This window comes from Microcebus murinus, chromosome 14 (assembly GCF_040939455.1).
Source record: "Microcebus murinus isolate Inina chromosome 14, M.murinus_Inina_mat1.0, whole genome shotgun sequence".
NCBI classification, from domain to species: domain Eukaryota; kingdom Metazoa; phylum Chordata; class Mammalia; order Primates; family Cheirogaleidae; genus Microcebus; species Microcebus murinus.
Genome location: NC_134117.1, coordinates 50,072,289 through 50,087,993, shown reverse-complemented (window position 1 = coordinate 50,087,993; position 15,705 = coordinate 50,072,289). Strand labels below are relative to the sequence as shown.

The 15,705-nt window shown below is 33.5% G+C and overlaps 2 protein-coding genes and 1 non-coding gene across 4 annotated transcripts in view; 1 reads left to right on the top strand and 2 right to left on the bottom strand.

The window, feature by feature from the left end:
* The window catches only part of CTNNA3 (catenin alpha 3), a 1,492,617-nt gene that overhangs the window by 518,459 nt on the left and 958,453 nt on the right, over positions 1–15,705 (top strand). The gene's annotated exons all lie outside the window — the stretch shown is intronic.
* The window catches only part of LRRTM3 (leucine rich repeat transmembrane neuronal 3), a 178,865-nt gene that overhangs the window by 76,871 nt on the left and 86,289 nt on the right, over positions 1–15,705 (bottom strand). The gene's annotated exons all lie outside the window — the stretch shown is intronic.
* Positions 3,616–3,756, bottom strand: LOC142875733 (U4 spliceosomal RNA). The gene has a single exon (XR_012923029.1). It is a non-coding gene; the product is annotated as a U4 spliceosomal RNA (small nuclear RNA).

The window sequence follows — 15,705 nt, the reverse complement described above, 5'->3', positions numbered from 1 at the left end:
ATATCCCTTGGCACTAGTTAGATAATAACAGCATGGGTATGGCTGTAGTTCTAATAGTATGTCAGCTTATATTTCCTTTTAAGAAGCAGTATAGAGTAAAAGTTACTTATGCAGATTTTAGAAGTGAACTACTAGGGTTTGACACTCAGCTTTACCACTTAGGATTTCTGAAAAGTCAATTAACCTGTTTGTACTTAATTTTTTAATTCTAAAATAGGGATAATAACAATGCCCAATTCATAGGATTGTTGTGAGGATTAAATGAGTTCAAAGTGTAGTTAGAACAGTGCCTGGCACATATTAGGCATTATGGGTGTTATAAGTAGTAGAAGTGAACTATATCTATTGCACTGAAGTTTTATTTACATCATGTGTTGGTGCAGTGGACAGTTTTGGTTTTCTGGTTCATTTTTTTACTGAGGATTGATAAACAGATGATAATCTGATTTGGACAACCCTTCAAAATCCTTATTGATAGGAAAGAACCATCATTAAAATTTGTGTTGCAGGCTGGGTGCAGTGGCTCATGCCTGTAATCCTAGCACTCTGGGAGGCCAAGGTGGGCGGATTGCTCGAGGTCAGGAGTTTGAAATCAGCCTGAGTGAGACCCCATCTCTACCAAAAACAGAAAGGAATTAATTGACCAACTAAAAATATATACAAAAAAAAAAAATTAGCCAGTAATGGTGGCATATGCCTGTAGTTCCAGCTACTGGGAGGCTGAGGCAGGAGGATTGCTTGAGCCCAGGAGTTTGAGGTAGCTGTGAGCTAGGCTGACCCCATGGCACTCACTCTAGCCTGGGCAATAAAGTGAGACTCTGTCTCAAAAAAAAAAAAAAAAAATTGTGTTGCATAGCTGTGTTACAAGCTACAGTGATGGAAGATTTGCACATGTGGAAATCTGATTAAGATCCAAGGCTTAATGCATTTGAACACTGGAAAACACCCTCACATAAAATGCTTTGAACTCCTGAGGGAAAACCCTATACAAATAGAACTTGATTTCAAAATAGCTCAAAGGTCAAGAGGACTTGAAGATTATATTTTCAGAAGAAATGATCTCTAAAATTAAAATCAGTCTAAGTTTCTTTCCATTTATTTTTATTAAAAATACTTCTTAAAAGTATTCTGGGTTTTTAGAAGCCTCCTGGGAAAAATAGGTTTATCTTTGTTGCTTTATGCATAGATGGAAATACTGTAAAATAATCCAGTAGAAAGGAAGATGCCTTAGTTCAAAGGAATTTCAAAAGCCAGCCATTCCAAATCACTTAAAATATCACAGTGTGCTGAAAATTAAATAGAAAATTCCATTCTGTAAGACCAAAGCCTTGTTGTTCTAATATACAGCTGAAAAGCTAATATCTTAGTTAACTCAGTGCCCGGGAATTAGTGTGATCTGATAGGGAGCTAATTGAACACATAAAAAATGTATCAGATCACCTTTGTTGGTTTTATATGTCTAAGAATTTTCATCTTCTTTAACATAGGATATGGTATTATGAAGCTAGAAGCCTTAAACATGATAGATATGAAATATGAATGTTTTACTAATTACCTTTGAATTTTAATGTGTAAAATTATAACTGTAGATAAAACAATAACATCTATTCGATGCTCAATACCTGACAGTGTGAGGCGCATAATTTTTTTTTTGTGAGATAGAGTCTCATTCTTGTTGCCCCAGCTAGATTGCCGTGGTGTTAGCCTAGCTCACAGGGACCTCAAACTCCTGGGCTCAAGCAATCCTTCTGCCTCAGACTCCCAAATAGCTGGTACTACTGGCATGTGCCACCAGGCCCAGCTAATTTTTTCTATTTTTGGTAGAGATGGGGGTCTCACTGTTGCTTAGGCTGATCTCGAACTCCTGAGCTCAAACAATCCTCCTGTCTTGGCCTCCCAGAGTGCTAGGACTACAGGCCTGAACCACCACACCTGGCCTGGGATCATTTTCAATAAAGAAGATTTCTCCAGAGTGCTCGGATTACAGGTATGAGCTCCCACGCCCGGCCTGTGAGGCACATATAAAAAGAATTTTTTTTTTATAAAAAGAAATCTATAGCTACTCTTTTTACCTCATTCATGATATGCTCTCATTAGCTGTAGCAAAACCTCCAAAAATCACACACATATTCTTTTTTCCTCCTCTTAAATTTTGTAAATGAACTAATGTTTCAGAAATCAATCCATCAAATATGATTTTATTAGATGCTAAATGAGTTATCAAGGAAAATAGGCAAATTTTTTTTACTAAATTTTTAAGAATAGCTTACATATGTCAGTTACTGCTGCTTAGGTCACACCTTACTCATGAAACAAAAAATAGAAGCAATGTTGCACAGTGTGTAGCAATGTCAGTTTTGAAGTCAAAGTAACTGGACTTAAATCTTGACTAGTAACCACTTGCTAATAGTGTGTTCATGGGCAAGTTATGTATTTTTTCTAAGCCTCAGTTTTCTCACATATAAAATGGAGACAAACTCTGTGGGAAAATCGTGAGGGTTTCATGAACATTAGTTCATTAGTCCAAATATTAATTTGGAAAGTACATGACCTATTTCATTTTACTGGAAAAGACCTCAGACAAATTATGTATCACTATGAACCATTTTATATAAACTATAAGATTTATTACAACTCAGAATCATGGAATTCCACGAGTAAAAGGTAATTGATAAAGGAACTGTTACTATTAATAAAGACTAATTAAAATGCTATAATCATATAGGGATAAGTATAAGCAAACATTTGTTTTGGTATGTTTTGTGGCCTGGCAAAAGAGGACTGCTCAAAATTACCTGTATATCAGATGTTTCTTAACCTTAAACATTGTTTAATATAGTACCACTCTGTAGAGTGCAATGCTTTAAAGTTAAAGTGAAGCTGGTAAGTGTAAAAATGCAATACAGGAATGTTTGACTTTTTAAAAGCCAACTAACTAGTGCTTTAGGACAAGATTATTTGTTGTTACTAATTTAAATGTTGGAAATATATTCTCTTGATGATTAAAATATACCTTTATATAGCTATGGAAAGATTATATTTGCTTTTAAAAATAGTTTTCCCATCCAGATGTTTGAAACATAGGATACAAATATCTTAACAATGTATCTATGAGGCATTTGCAATATGTATGTTTAGGTCACTATTATCCAATAGAACTTTCATCAGTGATGGGGATGGTCTATATCTGGGTTGCCCAGTACCATGCCCAGTAGCTACATATGGCTATTTAACATGGTTTCTGGTATAATTGAGGAATTTTTAATTTTTAATTTTAATTAATTTAAACTTAAATTGTCACATGTGGTTAGTGGCCACCCTATTGGACATTTCAGATGTAGATAGGTTTTACATATAAGATCAGAGAGTTAAAAGTTAATTTGTAAGAATATCTAGTGCTTTACTTTTAGTAGAGTCACACTAAAGTCTTTTAGAAACATAAAAATTTATTTTTAATGGCAACCAGAAAAAGCCATCCCAAACTTCTCCTTAGTGACCTATTGAAGCGTTAAAGAATCCAATGTCAAAACTTATTTATGACATTCAAAATTTTAAGTGCTGTAGTTTAAGTGACATTTGTGTGTGTGCATATTTTTTTTTTTTTTTTTAATCCAGTCCCCGTGGGGACCGTCAAAAATTGCCAATGCCGACTATATTGCAAGTCGTCATGGCGGGGTATTGGGAAAAGTTTTCAATTAGCAATAATCGCGCCTCGGATAAACCTCATTGGCTACGATACTGCCACTGCGCAAAGCTAATGTGTGCATATTTTACTCAGAGTACATGAAGACCTGCTGGTTACCACCCTTTTCCTAAGACAGTAATTAAACCAACCGTCAACCGGTGCCAAATGCTAACTACTTTAACCTCTCTTTATAGGTCTTTCCCACTCATTGTAGCTAATGAGTTAACCTGCGATGAACCAGCTCAAAAATATCCATGACCCTTTTTGTTTGTAATTGTAACAACCTCCAAATGGATTTGCTTTACATTGTTTAGTTGAAACCTCTTATTTCAATTAAAAATTCACATTTTATTTAAAAAGATATCTAGGGCATAAGTAAACTTTTTCAAATACCTGCTAATATTTAGCTTATGGAATAATGCTCTGGACAGAAGTCATTCAGCTAATAAAAGGTGATTAAGCTGAACAGCAGTGGGATGTTAAGAGAGATCAGTGAATTCACTGTCATGTGCTCCTGTATCCATATGTAATCCTGAACCAATCTGATGTTAGAAATGGAACAAACACACACAGATAGAACACTGAATAGGGAGTTCAGGGTGACTGAGTTGCAATATGATTGATGTGACTTTTGAAGTATTCTCCCTAATTTCTAAGTGTGTGGTAGAATGAAAAGTTGACCTTTGCCTCATGCTTGCAAATGTTAAAATGATTCCTTAATTTTGATAGTTTTATACTATACTGTTAACAGTCTATCCAGACATTTCCTGTCTTCCTAATGTAATTACTTGTGCTAGAGTACTTGGGAAGAAACCTCAAAAATATTAAAATTACTTTGCTAGCCTGTTTCATTTTTCTTAGAGAACTAAATTGTTTTAGATTTTAAATTTCGTAAATAGTTTGATAAATATTAAGGGAAAGTAAATTCCAAGAATATTTTTAAAAAGTAGAAATAGTTTGTTGTGTAATTTATCTCTGACTTGCTTGTTGGGCTGGCAAATCCTGTCTCGTTACGCATGCTTTTTGACATAGCCACATTCTATTCTCAAAGTGTGTGTGCAATGTCAGCAGTTTCTTGCCTGGAGTCTTTATTTCCTAGTTTCCCAGATGCCATTCACTCTTAAGTGCTACTTCCTGGATTTTTTTTTTTTTTTTTTTTTAATAAAGACTGATTGGAAAATCCTAAATATTAGCCAGGTTGAGAAACGTTAAAATACTGGAAGTCATGCAAGCTGTGGATGATACTTAGTTTCCATATCTATTTTCTAGGTTTCCAAGTCAACCAATAAAATTGTTACCATGAGGACCAAATTTAACCATTCTGCCTGTGCCATTACATTAAATAACAAAATAAACAAAGAAAAGCTAAAAGAAATAAGAATGGATAAGAAACTCCAGTGAAAAGAAAAGACTGGGCTCCATAAAAAGTTGTCCAATGTAGTACAGCATATAGCTGTCATTTGGGAAAAATAAAGAGTTTTGGGATCGGAAAAATCAATAATCAAGCAGTGTGACATTGGTTAGTTCCCTCTGAGCTACAGTTCACCTTTTCATCTGTGAAAGAGAGTTCATACCAAATACCTTACCTGCTCCACAGGTTGTTATGAGGGTTCAAGGGAGAAAACATAGGTGGAGGCTTTATAAGTCACAAAGTACTATACAAATACAAAGAGGCATCATCATTAGGATGACATTATTTTAAGAGCTTATCAAATGATAAGCAAAAAAAAAAAAGCAAAAAAAAATATCTATCAGTGTAAATGTTGAGATTTTAAAGGGAAAAAGAGAATGCACTCTTGGTATATACTCTAATGGACATGTTCTATTTCTTAGGAAAAGTCAGAGAGAAGTACCTATGAATAATTATATGAAAATGTCCTTAAAAAGACAAGTCACTGTCATTGACAGAAATATCTATATTTGATATTTCTAAGTGAGTCATTAAAATAATCCAGGAATGCCAGTTTCAGATGAATGTCAGTTGAATGTCAGATGTAAAATTTTCAGTAAATTCCATGTGGGGAATAAAAAAGACCTAGTTGACTCGTTCAGATATCTCCTCCTTTTCCTTCTCTCTTCTTTCCTTTCCTCATCTCCCCTTCTTGTATTTTCTTCCTTTCCTTCACTCCTTCCTGTCTTCCTTTCTTCTCACCTAGTAAGCACTTGTTCTATCAGCAGAATTCTAGAGATGCTGTAAGGAATAGAAAAGAAATAGAAGGCAAAAATTTGTACTCTCAGGGAGTTTTCAATTTGGCTGAGTCCTCTGAAATTATTTGCAATTTGGTAAGAGGAGATGTTTTATCATCATTTATTTTCTGAGAATCCAGAATAAACTCTGTCCCCTATACAATATAAAAGGCATGAGCCTTGCTCTAAATGCTGCTATTTTAATGTGATCTTAAATTACAACTTCTCAGAATTAAGGAGATATATAATGAAAATAAGATTTATAGGTTTTAGGTTTCTGAACTCTTTTAGTCAAAACATGAGAAAAGTTTGTTTCATTTTTCATATCTCTCCTTATGTCAATCAACTCTTTGAACAGCTAAGGACCTGACAGAAGACATTTTAAATGAAAATTTATGGTAGGCATTAATATACCTTTTCTTCACTGGTTGCTCAAAGTGAAAAAAAAATTCTATGGAGAAATTGGTTTTCTCTCAAGTTTTAAAGCTCCTTTCCATCAAACATGAATATTCAGAAGTCTGTTCTTCCTTGAGTGGTAATTTTGACTGATATTTAAGAAGCTATGTGAAGGTGACTTCCTTTTGAATGTCTTCCCTCTTAGTTAAATTTAGGATCATTTTATTTATTTTCCATTTTACCTGTATAACACTGCTTTATTTATTAATTTGTGTTTTGTGGTAAATATTATTTTGTGTTTTATTTTAAATGGTATTTAATAAAATTCATTAGCTCTATTGATAGCATTTATTTACTGTATTTATGAAATGTTCTAAAAAATTTATTTACCTTCATAAAACTTTTTTCAACTCTGGATTGCCATATAGTTATTGATATTTGAGTAAAAATTAAGAACATCTGTTAATAGACATTATAACTTTGGATTTTCAAAATGCAACTAAGAAGAATACTTTGTTATTGCTATGATTATGATGTAGTAATTTAGAGAGTGTTTCAATTTGCTGTATAGATTTTAAAAGTATTCCTCTACATACGTTAAAGAAAAAAGTCAGAAACTGAACTATTCTCAATAACATTACAAATAAGATACAAGATACATACTTGCCCTTCTAATAAATTTTGCTTATATTATTAAAAAGGAAATCTGGAATTGTTTGTAAGATCAGTAATCTATGATCTTATTTCCCTAAGCATTGCACTTGTGAGAAAACAAATGTATTAAAAAATTAGATATAGGGAGGTAAAATCTTATAAATTTTCTTTTTAGTTTGGGGAGAGATACTTTTCAGTGTGTGCTTACAAAATATACTTATAAGCCTATCAAATAACTTTGAAACGCAAATATAACAGAATTTAGTTAACAGAATGTGTCTTGTTTTCTAAAACTTGTCATGGTGAATTTTCAGACACTTATTCCCATGACCCTATCATCACTCGGAACATTATTATAACTCTTCTTTGGTAACTAGCTTCAGTGCCAATTGATGGGTGATGCCAAAAGTATTTATTGTGATTTCATACTTTGTGCTTCTAAGATATGAAATAGCTCTTTTTATCCATTAATAGTGGTTATGAATAAGTTTTGAGTAAGTCATAATTTTTAAAGCAACATTAATGTCCTTCAAAAGAATGTTTAGTACACTCTGGAGTTCCTTCCAAATAAATAATTTCTAATATTTGAGTGATGGCAAGGTCAGTTAACCAATTTTCTCATTTTCCAAGGTAGCTTCTTTGCTAGTTACAACTCATTTGGATATATGGTTCATTTTTGCTATGCTTCTTTAAAAATTAGAAAAATTATTTTACAGCAATAACTCAGACACATAATGATTTTGAAGGATATAGTAATGTGAGCCTATGGTAGACTGAATAATGCCACTTCCCTCCCAAAATTTTCACATCCTAATCACCAGAACTTGTGACTGTGTTACCTTATATAGCAAGAGACTTTGAAGAATGATTAAGGATCTTGAGTTAGGGAGATTAGATGAGATAGGGAGATTAGATAGATCAGACAGATTAGATTAGGTAGGGAGATTAGATAGATCAGACAGATTAGATTAGGTAGGGAGATTAGATTATCCACATGAGTTCAATGATGTACTTGCACAGGTCCTTATAAGATAGAGGCAAGAAGGTCACACAGTAAGAGAGAGAATATGCAAGAACAGAAGCAGTAAAGTGGGACTCTTGGAGAACATAATGTGATAACCTAAGCAGCTGAGAGAGAAAAAGAAAGATTTGAAGATGCTACATTGCTAGCTTTGAAGGTGGAGAAAGAGAGGCATGAGCCAAGGAATGCAGGTGGTATCTAGAAGGTGGAAAGACAAGAAAACAGATTTTCCCTTAGAGCCTCTGCAGGGAGCAAAGTCCTGCTGATTCCTTGTCTCTTTAGCCCACTGGGGCTGATTTTGGACTTCTGACTTCCAGAATGATAAGATAATAAATTTGTATTGTTTTAAGCCCTAAATTTGTGATAATTTGTTATAGCAGCAATAGGAAACTAATACCCTGAGGTTTAGAAATTAAGTAAATTCAAAGTAACCTTAGAAATTATCTAGCCCAATTTCTTCTTACCTGTACATTTTATAGTAATACAATCGAGTATTGAGTATCATTTTACTTAAAGTTATACAATCTGTAGCAAAATTGTAAAATTTATATATACTAATATTGCAGTCTCATATGCTTTATTGCATATTGTGTTATGTAAAATCCCAGGCTGTTTCACCAATTCATATTCTACAAAATTTTTCCCTGATGTCTTTCTAAAAAGATCAGTAGTTCTGAAACAGGTCAATATTTTTTTTTTTTTTTTTTTGAGACAGAGTCTCACTTTGTTGCCCGGGCTAGAGTGAGTGCCGTGGCGTCAGCCTAGCTCACAGCAACCTCAAACTCCTGGGCTCGAGTGATCCTTCTGCCTCAGCCTCCCGGGTAGCTGGGACTACAGGCATGCGCCACCATGCCCAGCTAATTTTTTTTATATATATATCAGTTGGCCAATTAATTTCTTTCTATTTATAGTAGAGACGGGGTCTCGCTCAGGCTGGTTTTGAACTCCTGACCTTGAGCAATCCGCCCGCCTCGGCCTCCCAAGAGCTAGGATTCCAGGCGTGAGCCACAGCGCCCGGCCTAGGTCAATATTTATTGACCTCAATTGTCGCCATGGATTCTGAAGGCAATATGGAGACAAGACTTAATACTATTTAGGATTCCTACTGTGAGTCTTTCTAAGGTGAAGATCATCAGCTTGTCTGATAGCATTAGGTTGTCTTCTGGGCATGCAAGGTGGAAAAAGTATGTATTATTATAAATCCCTTAACTTAGAAGAAATTCTATTAAATAATAATCAATGGGGGTATATTCTAGTTATCTTTATCTGTAGAAGATTTTTAAGGGTGGTGGATTGCCAGAGTTGAGAATTATTGTTAAAGTATGATGCTTCTTCCCTGAAGTTCTTGATTTCAGGAAGAATGAAGAGCCATGAAGAAATTTGTCATGGGGGATGATCTTATTCTACTCTCCATACAACCCTTGCAGCAGCTGCCCATTCCCTGTCTTGCTCTATAACCTGTTCACTGTAGATGACTTAGATTCTTTACCTTGATACCATCTCAAGGTTACCACACCATCTTTTCCTTTACTTGACTGTTATAGATTCTTTGCAGTTTGGCATAAATATTAGAATCTGCTTGTTAATTTCTACAAAAAGTCTACTGGGCTTTTGATTGGAATTGAATTGAGTAATAGCTCAATTGGGGAAAATTGAAATGTTAAAATATTAAGTATTCCAATCACTGAACATGGCCTTTCTCTCTATTTATTTCAGTCTTTTAAAATTTTATTCAGAAAATTTTATTTTCAGTGTAATTTCAAATTCCCAGTTATTTGTAGTTGGTATATAATAGTATTCGTATTTTTGTACATTGATTTTGTATACTGCAACCTTTCTAAACTAACTTTTTGAGGGCATAGTTTACATTTACTCACTTCCTGTTACTTCCTTTGTCATCTATGAAAACTCTTCTACTCTTAACCAATCTGTGAAAGATGCTTTCTTTGAGGTGATCTTGTAATTAGCTAACTTCTGTGGTCTCTTTTTCCATTTCTTCCTCTGCTTCTCTATAATTTGTGGATAAACTCATTCCTTCATAGAAAAGAAAACCCACTCATACAGAAAGCTTTTTATCAGTTGACAGAACAGTAACATGGATCTTTAATACTGACTATTCATTTCTAGTATGCTTTTGTGGATCTTTTAAATTTACTGTTGTCTATAATGGAAGTGGTGTTCCATGCTCTTCCCAAAGTTGTATTCTTTTCTTGTTCTACATGCTGAAAGTTTATAATTTTTTCCCCCACTCCTTTGGCTTCAAAGATAAGCCACTTCAAGGAAAGTTCAAGATTCCTATCTTAGCATTGATTTTTCTTTAGAAATACACATATTTCTAAATGCCTAAGAAAGATCTATTGGCAACTTACTAAATGAGGAGAGCTGAACGTTTTTACTTTAAGTGGCATGAAAAAATATTCTTAGTTTACTTCAATTCTCTGACTATCCTGTCAGGCTCTCAGCTTATAAGTCTGCATCCTGCCTTTGATTAAGCCCTTCTTCCAACTTTTGGTAATTCACTCCTGTGTTCTTTGTACCAAGTGTACCATGTTTCACTGTACAATATTTCCTTTCATTTGGACTTCCATTGTCTGAATTCAGCATCTTATTAACACTTTAAATTATTTAAATTATTTCTCTCTCACAATTTAAGAATTCCAGAAATGTTAAGAGGAAATTTTTTAGTATCTGAACTGTTTTTATTTTGTATGCACTCTTCCCATTCTTTTCAGAGTATGTATTTACATTTTTAATTGCAACCATAGCATAGGTACAATTTCATTCTATTTTTACACATTTTCCATATCATTACATAGCTTTCATGATTATAATTTTAATAGCCACGTAAGAGTCCATCAAGTTTTTCATTGTAATTTTTATGTTTTTAGACATCTAGGATGTTTCTAATATTTTTCTATCACAAATAATATTTCAGTGACTCTTGTCTTTTAAATTTGGATATTTTTCTCAATGCATAAAAATATATGAAATATTTTATGTGACTTTTAAAATGTATTATCAAATTTCTTTCCAAGGATATCATTTTTTACTAATTTATTCACCAATTATATACAAGTGATCCCTATATATTTTACCTTCACCACCATTATTTAAAATTTCGGCTTACTTAAAAGGGGTACGATGGTACTATGTTCTGCTCATGCTTTTGCTTAATAATTAACAAGGCTGAGTTTTTTTTTTTTTTTTTTTCTGTGTCATGTTGGCTAATTGAACTTCCTTCTGGATCTTATTACTTTTGCCTAAATTATTTCTGTAGCCTAACTGGCCTTCTTGTTCCATTATATTTTATCTCCTGCTGCCAGAGTAATAGTTACAAAACCCATGTGATCATACCACTGTGAAAACAAAACAAGGAGAAGTTTTAATGCTATTAGCTATCAAATAATGGTAAAATCCTTCACCAAGTGAAGTTTATCCAGACTTTCCATAGTCAATGTTTAACTAGCTGTCTAGCTTTTTCTCACGTTATCCTCCTGGTATTTTAAGTGTCAGCCACACTGGCATATTATTATTCCTCATGCCCTTTATTTTCCTCTTCCATATTATTAGTCACTCTCATCTCTTTGAAGACCCTCTGTTCCAACTCTACTAATTAGGAAACCATGAAATACTACCTCTTCTGTGTAGCTTACATGGCCATTTCACTAGAATTAATCTCTTTTGCCTGTGTTCCCGTTATGCTTTATTACAACCCAAATTTCAGTGCTTATTATTCCTGTAAAATAATTTTTAATGTCCAAATCTGAATTTACTGTTCCATTTTAAGTTCACTGAATTAAGAGGCTATTCTTAAGCAATCTTTGATTCTCCACAGTGCCTAATACAGTGGATAAAACATAACAAAATTTTGTAAAGATTTGTTGAATTGTTTTAATTCAATTAACTTAGCATTATTTTGAAACTTACAGAGGGGAAAAATAATTTTTGGGCCCCATAAACAAACAAAGATGAGCCCCATATAACCTTACTGTTGGGATAAGTTACAATATTCCTGTTGCTATTCATTCATTAGAGATGGTAATAAGAGCTTAGGAGGAACACATTCTTAGAAATGGTTACACATATAAAGAATCCCTTGTCCTCTTAATAATACATTTAAACATGAGACTGTATACTTGAGCTCCTGTCTACCCCTCACTCCAGCCCTACACAACATTTTTAACTTATTTAATTAGTTTCCTAGAATAATATTTTAAAGATTGGCTTATATTGAAGAAGCTAGCCATTTAATTTCATTAAAGTACTATTATATAAACTACTGTAAATCTGTCCATTCACTGATTTTGACAGCATGTTTTTTTTATTGTCAAGTGATTTGGAACTGAGTTGTAAGAGAAGGTGACCTTGTTAGAATCTGAAGTACCATGCTTCCTGATACAGTGACGTAAAGCAATAGTATTGATAATAATATAATTATGTTGTTAAATGCATCACAGGTGAGGTCTTTAAAGCAAATTAAACAAGTAACGTTCTTGTTTCATGAACCACATTTAATCTCATGCTTGGCTGTTTTTATTATAGAGCAATAGCAATGGAGAAAATTAGGCATGATTGGAAGAATAACAGATTCTTTCATAAACAGATGCTTAGAATTTGAACTTAGAGTAAGGAGTATCGAAAGTCAAATAGGACAAACAGGGAGATGGTATTCATGGAGACAAAGGATTAGCTGAGATTATTTTAAGACTATTTGAATTGAAAGAATGATACTACACAGGGAGGCCTAGAGAGGAGTTCTGACTTTGACCCCCAGCTGTATCAATGACTTGCTGTGATCTGGAACAAATCATTTATCTTCTTTGTACTTCACATTTCTTATTTATAAAATGGAGATGATTAACTATGTTATAAAGTTCTTGTGAGGGTCAGATTAGAAAAGAGATAATAATATTTTTAAATGTAAAGTAACCCATATTTGTATTGATACCAAACTTGTAAAAAGTTTATCACCTACCATGTTTGAACTTGATTCATCCATTTACTCAGAAAATATTTAGACACTGCAGCACTGTATTTATTAAGTATGTAATAGTGAATGGAAAAATCTAATTCCTCTCTAGGATATTTATGATTTAACATGGGTCATTTTGTTAACACAGAGTTCTTTGTATAAACTGATTCCTTTAATCTGCATAGCAAGACCTCAACTATTATCCTTCCCATTTTGCATATGGTGAAACTGAAGTCAAAGTGACCTCAAAGAGGTCAAGTGACTTGTCCATGGTTAAAATATCTACTTAGTGGTGGGTCAGGATTCACACCCAGGCAATCTGGTCTTAATCAGTATGTAACAATCCTAGTAGGTCTGTCTACTACTGTTCTCACCACTTGAGTACAAAACTTATTCAAGGGTCAGTTATATTTGTCCCTAAACATGTTTGTAACAGTTGTACTAGTTTTTGTTATATAATTTAACTAGTACCAGGTAATAAACTAGGAATGCAAAATACAAATGTTATTTTGTATATTAATACCTCAAATTGAATACATTGGTAAGACTTAAGGGGAGTTGCCTAAAAAAATGTTGAGTAAAAAACAATTAGGAATCAGAAATCAAATCAAGAATGGGTAAAGAATAAAGGAGGTATCTTGTAAAAACATAGATGTTTACTGCAGTTGGCCTCATGTGCTTTTATGCTCACATTATAATTAAAAATAAATGAAAGTGGAAAATGCAAAAAAAAAAGAGACATATTTCCAATGAGCAAACCATTACTAAAATAAAAAGCCTTGGCCCTACATAAAACAGTTGGAAAATAAATGATATTTATATATTTTAAGTTAAAATAATATGCTTGCTATATATATACACAAACACATTGATGACTTTTTGTGGTATCAGATTTAGCCAACCTTTATGATTAACTTGCTAACTGAAACTGTAAGAAAGAAGTATTTTCTAGTGGCTCTATAGCCAAACATTAAATTTATGGTTGGTGTGCTACGTAGAGCCATATTATTCTCTATTACTCCAACAGGGTGAATCACAGTGTATTCCATAAAGGATGGACCATGGATCACAGTGCAATCTATAGCGAATGGATTATGGATCCCAGTATAGTACACAGTACATAGATTGTGGATCCCAGCATGGTGGTCTAATCATGACTCACAAAGTGGGTTTCTTTTTGTTTCATATGATCAACTCAGTTCTTCCTTCCAGGGCAACATGATACGGCGGAAAGAATCCTGGACTCTTCCCAGAAACAGTCTACCTCTATGTCAGTGTATCCTTGGCAACTAACCTAATCTCTTTCAGTCTAGTTTCTTTATTAGAAGTTGGCAATTTAAGTAAGTTAGATCTAACATGGTCAGCCCTCAATGTATGTTAGTTAAGTGAACTTGAAAATGCTTTGGAAATTGCAAAATACCAAATTGTATGTTTTCATACCTCATTTTTCATTCTGTTATTTTTGTATTTATTACATTATACAACGATTAGCTATAAATCTATGAACTCCATAAGATTCCAGATCTTGGCTTATTGATTTTTGTACTGATATCTGTATCTAGCCAAGTGTCTAGGTCCTTCTTGTATATAGTAAGTATTCAGTAGACATGATTTATATGAACTAGAAATCGCCTATATTTAATCAGGCATTTTGCTGGTAAAATATATGGAGTATAAAATATTCAAATATTTCCAGTTTTAGATGTTGTTTAGATATTGTTATAAAGTCATTATTCTTTTCCCCCTTTCTTCAAAGTCAACTAAAAATATAAAAGACAGCAAAGAGAAGAGAAAATATAGCATCTCCAAGGAAGCAAGCAAACTTTTACAACCCCAATAATACAAATAAATTATAAAGTCCATATGATAAATATTGAAATATCCACTTAATCAAGCCCACTGAGAGATGACACTTGGTGCCGTAGACTTTTGAAATACATGTATTTCCCCTAAAGACATATTTGAGATTCTTTAATTACATAGAACCTGGTTTCGGGGGGGGGGCATATGAAAAATAGAGAATATCCCTGTAGAGACCCCACCCGACATTCTAGAACAGTAGGAGAGGGAAGCCTCAGAGAGACTTTCTGCCAACCACCTCATTCTATTATGTATCACTCATTCTCTAAGCCCAGGCAGCTTGTCAGAGGAGAAGGCGGAAGAAGTAGGAGCCACTGTGCTATAGGAGAACTTGCTGTGATCCATGCAGAGTCCTTAAATTAAAAAACCTGAGGGAAGAAGTACTTCTAATGTTAAGGAAAAAAAATATTTGGAAAGAAGGTATTGAGTCAGTAAGCTGAAATAATGGTTGCTAATTTTACCAGTGAATTTCCAGCTAGCTCATTCCTCTTCCCCTCCCTGTTGTACTACTTGATTGGTTGCAGCCTCATGAAAGATGAGTAGTGATCAGAATGGGACCAATGGATAAATCTACCCTGCATAAAAGCTACCATTTTCTTTTTCACATATGGAGAGAAAAACAACCAAAAAACTACAAAAAGCATATATTATAAGAAATATGTATCCTATTAAAGAGTTCAGAGAAGAAAGTATATAACAATAAAAGATGAAAATAGAGTAAGTAGAGTTCAGGGATAAAAATGAAAATGGAAATTGAAAACATGACAGAAATAAGGGACACAATGGAAACAACACAAATAGAATAAACTTGACTGAAAGCAATGTCAGAAGCATATATACTAGGTGTATAAAAATCTGACAAAATGAAAAGTGTATGAACAATATAAAATTTTTATAATTTTGAAAGACATGAAAGACAGTGAAAAGAGG